The sequence below is a fragment of the Hermetia illucens genome, chromosome 1 (genome assembly GCF_905115235.1).
Source record: "Hermetia illucens chromosome 1, iHerIll2.2.curated.20191125, whole genome shotgun sequence".
Lineage (NCBI taxonomy): Eukaryota > Metazoa > Arthropoda > Insecta > Diptera > Stratiomyidae > Hermetia > Hermetia illucens.
The window spans coordinates 50,769,502-50,779,101 of NC_051849.1; positions in this window are offsets into that span (position 1 = coordinate 50,769,502).

Here is a 9,600-nt window from a genome sequence, read left to right on the forward strand (position 1 = left end):
GACCCAGCATAATTTTAATAATGCGGGGTCCGTTTTGTTAACATTTTCAGTTCAATACAGGCCACTGAACAAAACGGCCATGGGGAAGGCAAGACGTTATGTTCACAATTATCATTTGAGGCCTAATCAATTGTCGAATGAATGACTGCAAGACATTTACATTAAATCGAGTGTCCTGGTTTACATTATATCGAAAAAATGCTAGTTCCTATATCAGACATTCGAATGACTCCCAAGGTAACTCATGCCTATCTGAAGGCAGCACCAGATCCATCAACCATCCATGAAGAATCATCAGTCTTAGGACAAGGAAAATGTTGCTCGTAAAACGTTAATAAGGACTATTAAATATACTTAGGGTCAATAGCAGGATGTCACATATTATCGTCCGTTATATTTATGGGGGAAGCTCCAATTAAGAAGCGAGGAACAGGGCTGCAGATCTTCAGCTAAGACAGTGAACTCATCTTCATCGATGCGACCAGGCGAGGACGTATTGATACAATGGTAGTATCCTCTGGTATAGTTCTCTTTAGAGAGATGCGGAAACCAACTGACATCATAGATATCATAGGACTACAGGTTCAGAGATTTTTTGATAGGTAAGCAGCCACTCCATTTTAGAAGACAGGCTGCAAACTGGTATCGAGAACTCGAGTCGTGAACTATCCAGCAGTGGCTTTGTGCAAACAAAATTTGACGGCATTGAGAAAGCAACCTAAATGACCACTACTAGCATGAAAGAAGCTTTCATGAAAAGCCACCATATCACTACATCAAAAAAGGTTTTTATTGTTCCTTAAGGGAAGGCGGGAGAAGTTCGGATAGCTACGTGGCTAGAGCGTAAGGCTGTCGTACGGAATGTCGCGGTTCGAATCTCACTCGTGGCAGTGAGATTTGAATCGTGGCTTGACGTCGGATACCAGTCGACTCAGCTGTGAATGAGTACCTCAGCCAAATCTCGGGCGAGTGCAATGCTAACCACATTGCCTCCTACAGTGTACCGTCGTGAATGAAGAGCTCTAACACACTTTAAGGCCCTGATCCAGTATGGATTGTTACGCCAACGATTATTATGCAATAATAAAGCAATATTAGAGTTTCTAACTAGTGTGTTGAGTAAGGCTGTTTATAGTCAATGTGAGGAAGAGGACTTTATATGAAGCTTACTCGAACTTAAGGTCATATTGATCAGAAGGGTTTCCTGCAACAAGAAATGTTTGTGGTCTTTACTTTCGGCACATATTTCTAGCAAATATGCACGACTTCTTGTTTAGTCCAGGGTAGAGGCAACTCATCAAACGCTCTCTGACAAGATGTGATCGAAGTGGTTCCCGGGTGCTGGGGGAGGAATTCATGTGTGCCATTCAGAACGGCGTGGTTGCCACCCGAGCTTATTAAAAGCTTATCATGAAAGAGCGGGTGGAGAACGACCAGGGCAGAATTGTGGTTCGGCGTTAGAGGCGTTGGGCCATCTCATTTCTGGCTCCACTATTATGGCACCGGTGCAATATATCACCAGGCATAATGCTGTATGTAAGGTAATCCATCAAAACCTTGCATACAAGCATTCGCTGATCACGAGAACATGTCCGGTTTACCGATATGAGCCGCAAGCCGTTCTTGATAGTTCTGCTTGCAGCATGTATTAGGACCGGAAAGTTCCAACGGATCGTCATATTCCGCACAACAAGCCTGACGTACTGTTGGTTGACAGGACGGGTATTTATGTTGATATCCCCCATAATAGCGACATTGAGTGAAAATATGTGAAGAAGAAGGTGAACTATGAGCCACTGGCTCGGGAAATCAAAGAAATTTGGCGTCTCGAGCGGGTGATTGCAGTTCCTATAATATTGTCAGCTACAGGTATTGTACCTAAATCCTTCACGGCTTCCCTTGATGGCCTGGGACTCTCACACAGTCTGGTTCAAGCAACGCAGACGTACGCCATTCTGCATACGTGCTCGATGTTGCGGGGAGTTCTCGACGGATTCTCCCACTGACGTACCACCGGCGCGCCTTTAATTTTTAAGTAGGTAGGATCGTTCAAGCCTAAATGCTTGGCGCTTCGTGGAAGTATTAGGTAAAATCCGGCATTTGCTGAGATTGTGATAACTCGGATAATAATAATAAAATTGAAAGAATAAATGAACTAAAATAAGAAAATTTAAAATGATAATCTTAAAACTGAATAATGAATAATACAGGTAAAAGAGAAATAAAAAAACTGATGGTTTCGCCCAGAGCTCTGCGTATTGGCATTCATATTTTAAAATCAAAGGATAGTATAGGTCCCAGGGCGAAACGTGGATTAGTATCCACGATGGAGCATAAAACCGGGGAAATGCCTGCTGAACCAACACCAACAGCTCTATTACCCAATGTCCACCTCCACGTGGTGACCGCTGGGAGCCCTTTCTTAACGAAAAGCTGCAGACGGAGAAGGATGAAGGCGAGTCTCCCGCCTCTAAAAACGGGACAAATTGTACCAACAGGTCCTCCAGGTTGGGGCTTGGTTAGGGCTGACAACCCCACATGGAAAGCAGCTTGTTACGAAGCCACAACAGGAGCCTCGGACTGGACAGATTACACAACGACGAACCGAGCAACAACAACGGAATAACCATTTGCGAATTTTCTCATGGAACGTGCGCTTCCTGTACAGATATGAAGCTGCTGAGCAGCTAGCCGATACCCTGTCTCAATTTAGGACTGATGTAACAGCGTTACAGGAGATGCATTGGACAGGGACCGGTTTCCTGGGGAAGAGCTGGTCCACCATGCATTATAGTGGCCATCCAGTAAACCATGTGCTCGGATTAAGTAGGCCTGCCTTAATAAGGAACTCCAGACATCCCGGTTTTGCGCCGACGTCTACTAATTCGATATCCACAAAAGCTGTCTGGCGTCCTTGCCTACGCCATCGCTCCATCTTAGGCAGGGTCTGCCTCGTTTTCTTTTTCTACCATAGATATTGCCCTTATAGACTTTTCGGGCAGAATCATCCTCATCCATACGGATTAAGTGACCCGCCCACCGTAACCTATTGAGCCGGGTTTTATCCACAACCTGAAGGTCATGGTATTGCTCATAGAGTTCGTCATTGTGTAGGCTACGGAATCGTCCATCCTCATGTAAGGGGCCAAAAATTCTTCGGAGGATTCTTCTCTCGAACGCGGCCAACAGTTCGCAATTTTTCTTGCTAAGAACCCAAGTTTCAGAGGAATATATGAGGACTGGCAAGATCGTTGTCTTGTACAGCAAGAGCTTTGATCCTATGGTGAAACGTTTCGGGCGGAACAGTTTTTGTAAACTAAAATAGGCTCTGTTGGCTGGCAACAACCGTGCGCGGATTTCATCATCGTAGCTGTTATCGGTTTTGATTTTCGACCCTAGATAGTTCGAAATTAGTTAATGTAAGAATTTATAATATCTAGAAACCTTTCGGTTGCTTCAATCGATGTAACGGACAGAAATTGGAAGGATGGACGAGTCAAATGCGGATTCAATATGGGAGCAGATTCAAGGCCAGGATTGTGAAAAGGCTTTCGTGTAAATTCTTCGGTGAGACTAACAAACACTGCGGGGAAACGTGACGGCTATCCTGATGAACGACAAGAACTGACGTTCACTGAACACTAAATTCACATTGCCACAGGAAAATTCGCAAATTTTTTTGAAATTCTGTTCATGCACGGGCTAATCGCGGGCAGCTCGATTACCGGACCGAGCGATGAGATTCCCAAGTTATTTAGTGAGAACGGAGTCGCTTAAATATTAACTACAACCGGCCAGTGATACAGTCCTTCGCCAACAGTATTTCTTCGGAATCGCACAACAATTCACTGAAATCGAAAAGCAAATCAATAAAAACACTTGGAGTCGAAATAAGCAAAGATTCTCTGCACGCCGAACCCAAAACTGTTCCCAAACTATGAACAATTTCACACAATTTCAAGGGAAACTGACGCAAGAAAGAAGCTCAACACTCTGAATGGCCTTTTTGCAATTCAAATTTTTCACTCGACAAAGGCAAAAATGTTGTACTTTCACCACGCTCGGGTAGTAAATTTGCAAGTTTTCAGGCTATAAAATCCACGAAAATTCAGAGAAAACTGCACGAAAAAATTAAATACGGAAAAGGCCTCCGAGCTACAACCTCTTTAAATAAAATTTCCTTGATTGGAAAAGAAAAATCCCAGTAAACCAACTGCAACCCTCCCGTTCGATGTAAATCCGTTGCGAAAAACTCATGTTCTGCTTTCAATTGTGACAGCCCTAGAAATCAGGGAGCTCAATTTCAAAGGACGATGACCTAACTGCTCCTTAGCCATCTGAAATGAATATCTGCTTTTACAGAAATTTAGCGGTTTCGAACCGTCCGCACAATGTTCACCGAATTCAACCCATCTTTCACCTCTTCGTAAAGTTATCTAAAAGAAATACGAGATGTATACAAAGTAGAAACAAAAAAATTGCGGCCGCGCAAATGACAACCTCTCAATAAATCTCTCAAGTGTGATCTCCACTGCTCATCAGCTTTCTCTCGATCAGCCGCTCCCGCTAAACCTCGCCTTGAACTGCTAGAATTCATGTTGCCAGCGACATACGAAATAGCGTTGATGGATAAGGCAGAATATTCCGCTCTGCCACGCCCGAATGCATTCAATAATGTGGAATAATTGCATTATTTGATCAAATTGATCCTGAAAAAAGCGAAGAAAATCGCGATCCCGTTGCAAAGCCAAGGCCACTATAAATATCACCAAACATTTGCATGAGCTATTGTAACTGAGTAACTCTGACCTGACGCAGTCTCTCAAAGTTCCACGTTCAATTACGCCTGTCAGTTACGCCTGAAGAGCCAACATTTGACGCGCGGCCGTGAAGCCCGCCATACACGTTCGGCCAGCCAGTTATGCCGAATGAGCCCGCAATGCATCCGGTCATCAGTTGAATAGCAAACACCATCCGGCAAGCCGCAATATTATTAGCTCAACTTTAGACGTGGAAGGCCTTGAGACGAGAATTTGAGACAGTTTTGTGTGTCGGCATTTATCAAAAATGTTCATTAGAGATAAAGACACCCATAAAATCCTCGCTCACGGCCTAAACAAATAAGAAATATTCGCTGACAGCCTAAACAAACTTGTCTGCCCGGTTGGTCGAATCATTTTTCTTTCGATCAGCGGCCACTTAAATAGTCCCAACTGACAGGCCAGAGCTTCCCATCACATAGGGGAGGTCCCCAGGCAATATGTTGATATGATGACTGTTATTAACTTTATTTAAACAGGTATCAGTATTTTGAGGCCTAGATACCAAATGCATGGACCACCATATTTGTGTTCAGATATTTGGGTTGGATAGTTTCTGAGAACGCGTGCTTGAAGTAATTGACCTTCTTCCGGCCCCGGACTCCTTCATCAGAACTAATATCGGTTTCGGAAAGTACTAATCGAGGCCAATTATACTTGGGGAAAAAAAATGTACAACCACTCTTTTGCAAGCATGCAAAGGGGTTAACAGGTTGTAACTTTCTACCAAATTTCGTAACAATAGTGGTAACCGTTTCTGAAGTAATAGGTGTGACAAACATACTAACAGACAGAGAGCCAGAAAAGTAAACCAATTTTAATAAGGTTTGGTTTTACACAAATTATCCTGGACCCAAACCCAGATAAAGGAGGGTTTGAAGCAACATACTTTGTACCATCCTCAGTAAAACAAAGACAAAGTGTTAAGATCAAGGAAAAAGATATAAAAAGATAAAAGATAAAGTCTAGATGAAGTTACTTCATTATACTAAATCGTATCGGATCTCTCTTGGTGACAGGTCCCACGACAGGCCGATCAAGAAAATGCATACAATGTCATTAAAAACAGAATAATCCCGTTGCATCATAAGCCTCGGAAAACGTTAGAGCATTCACCTCAATCGACGCGGCAGGAAGAGCCCCGGTCCTTTCGAGAAATTGGCAAGGGCTCTTGACACGTGGATGATAAATGAATCAGTCCGAGTAAATCAAATATGTGCCTGCACGATAAATATTGACACTCTTCCAGGAAAGACCAAGGCAGTCGCAAAAGCCATTCGGAAAAGGCGCATTGATATCAGCGCTCTACAAGGAACCCGTTGGTCTGATGCCAAAAGCTGCGACATAGAACGCAAACGCAGTAAAATGGATAGATTTTAGTAGCCGACACACTCAACACTCAGTTCGCATAGCCATCTCAGAGGATTCCTGTGATGCCATTAAAGAAGTCGAACGATTTGATAACCGGTTGATGAAGCTCACCATTATATCAGCTGATCGTACACTTCTTCACCACGCATGCAAGGCAGACAGGTCGACCTGATGCCTAGAAGGATACCTTCCGATAACTTGTTGATGCAAAAACCGGTAACGTGTCCGCTGATAATTACAATAACATCACAGGTGACCTTACTGGTCATGTGGGTGAGAAGGCAGACGGCAACAGTTGCCATTGCTGATTGCGGGCACTTGTACTTGTGTTGTGTTCATCAAGCAATTGTCTCATCTTCCAATATTTTATAGGTTGAATAGAAAAACGCAAATCGACTATATTCTCATAAATCGCCGATCTTTTGGCAACGTTACTGACTGCAAAACTGTTCCCCATGAGACCATCCCACCTCAACATCGACCGTTGATTCCCGTCCAGCGAATCAAGTCACCAATAAAACAGCGTGAGGAATGCACTGACACGGCTCGCATTAAATGGTGGCGATATCGTGAGATCATTTCATTTACGCGACTATCAACAATTACAAATGTGGAAGAATCGAGGAACCAACTATTCACAAAGCGGTCTATGCAACCCTCCGGGCCAGCAAGCCTGGTAAGCTATTCATCGACCGATATATTTGGCGCCTCTATCACAAGTTTCTCAACGATAAAACGCTGTCCAATTGGCAAATCTACAAAAATGCCAACTAGGAAGCAAAGAATGCAATCACTGTTGCCTGAGGGGTCCATTACAAAAATCTTTACGATAAATTGGACCTTTGGGATGGCCAGTGAGATTTGTATCGGGTTGTCAAAAACCGGGACGCACATACACAGTTGCGTTAATGACAAGAAGGATACTTTGTTTACCGACCGCCGCGATGGATTGATGAGGAGAATATTTCAAACAAATTTCAATGGAAGAATTTGTTCATCCATCATTTCAACAAGCATTGCCGACATCTGAAGTAATTCCACCTGTAGGCGGGACTCAAGCCGAGGAGGTAATAAAACGGATAAGATTGGGGAAAACAACAGGACCTAACGAGAGCATCTGAACTCTTGAAAACGAAGAGCTGGAACCCAACACTGTTTCTCAGTAAATTCTTCAATCTGGTTATTGAGGAACGTAGAACATCATCCGAAAGTACTACAGTTTCAATACGTAAAAAGAAGGGTAGTCCAATGGAATCTTCAAATTATCATCTGATCCGGTTGCTGTCCCATACCATGAAAAAAAAAACCATGAATCAAGCTGGATTTGTCAAAAATTACTGCTCAAGAGGAACGTGTCTAAACATAGAATGATCGCTGATGCACCACGGTCTCAGATTAAATCTGAATAAAACTGAAACTGGGTGAAGTGGCGTTCCATAACTGCTATTCGAACGAACGTCTCAAATCTATGGTTCTGAGCGGTGGCTATAAAGGACAATGAACGACGTCTTGCGGTAATGGGGAAGAAGATGTAGCGTTTGACTTGTGGCAATGCACTCATTAATCACATCCGATATTTGGATATCCGCGATCGATATGGGGTTGCATCGATTGAGGAAAAATTGCGGGAGAGGTGTCTTCGATTCGCGCTGATGAGAATTCACTTGCCAAGATTGGTCTGAGCATCGAAGTCGATGGTAAACGACCAAAAGAAACAGCGGTGACTTGATATGCTGCATGGTGATTTGAATGCCTCGGGACTACATCCAGATCAAGGATTGGATACAAAAAAAATTCCGCAACCGATCACGACGAGCTGACCCCGCTTGTGAACGGGACAAAGGCTAAAAAAATAGAAGAAGGAAACCTTAGTAAAAATTAGAGGTTATATGAATATCCCATCCTCAAAAAAGAGGGGACAGGGGATATACTCGTATATCTCCAGGGACTGATGAAAATATTATGATGATTTTCCCTTTCAAAATTGTTAATCTGGCTACCCTAGTACCATTTTACTCCAATTCTCTTGTTGTTGGGGAAAAGAAGCTTCCTTTTGAACGTTCTGAATGCGCAATACCACTGAGTAAAAGCTCATTACTGGAATCAACCCTGCTTCTTCTCAATTTCTCCCTGCGACGCCTGCATCCTGCGCAATGCATCTCATATACCACGTGTTCGTTCATCTATTTCCTGGCGTCGAGCGAAATTCCGTTGATTTAACCTGTCACGGATCATTTCGCCGTTCGTGCTGTTTGCCCGCTGTCAGGGACTGAAACGAGTCACGTGCAAGCCAGAAGCTTATTTTATATTCTACAAGGATGGCAGGTGCATTATACACAGGTAAGTAAGGAAAACGTGTTTGGATATTTTTCATAGTCATCACAGAAAAAGAGTTGAAAAGTTTGTTGCGTATCTCGTACCGTAGTCGACAGGCGGTGGTGGGTGGAAGAAGCACAGGAAAGAGGGTCAGCCGCAGGAAGGAACAGAAGCATCTTCTGTCTGGTGTGCTAGATACTTCCGCCTCTTTGACCGAAACTCCATGGTTAGTTTAATTACTTCGTAGATTCCAGCTTGATTCTAAGGGAGACAGAATCACCGATGAGCACGGCAAGCCGCTGGTCCGAGCGTGGAGAGAGTTTACGAACTTGGATCTTAGCGGAAACAGTGGGGGTGGGTTGGTGGTAATAAGCTGGTTTATTTTTTGCCGCCTCTGTTTCTTTGGATTTTTTTAATGAAATAACTAATGAAGCCTCGAGGGCTTTTCATTTTACGTGTTGAGGAAAATAAACTAAGCGCAAAGGAAGAAAAACATCATCGATTTTTGGTTAAATGATGAATAAAAAATCAGACGTGTCTGATGAACGTGGCCGTAATTTCAATTTAATAAAGGACACTGCGGGTGGAATATTATGAGACAATAAAAGGGATTACCAATTATTTAGCTTTGTTACTTGTCCATTGCTCCTTGCGGCACGTTCGTTACTATTAGGTAATGTGGGCGTTTGTTTGCCAACCTTTAAATGGAAATTAATAGGATGGCAAAATTAGAGAAAATTAATCAAACTTACTATATTTTGGCTCTAACTTGGGAAATTTGATGACGATGACTTTTATTAATCTTAACTGTCCATTCTTCAACAGAATAAACTTCAGGTGGTTACGTTGGATAAGATATAATAGATTTGAGGGTTTGATCAACCAATTCGTTTCAGATAATAGCCAATCAATCAACGTAGAATATATCCACGCACGCTAGCAGTGAGATTTACATGTCTCTCCATCAGCAATCCATTTTATTACCTCCCACTACACTTTTACTTTTCACAGAACTCATCAAAACTTTCAGATTTTTGGTTGGGTAGTTTCTGAGAATGGATCTATAAAAGGAATGATTAATTTTTAGTCCCCG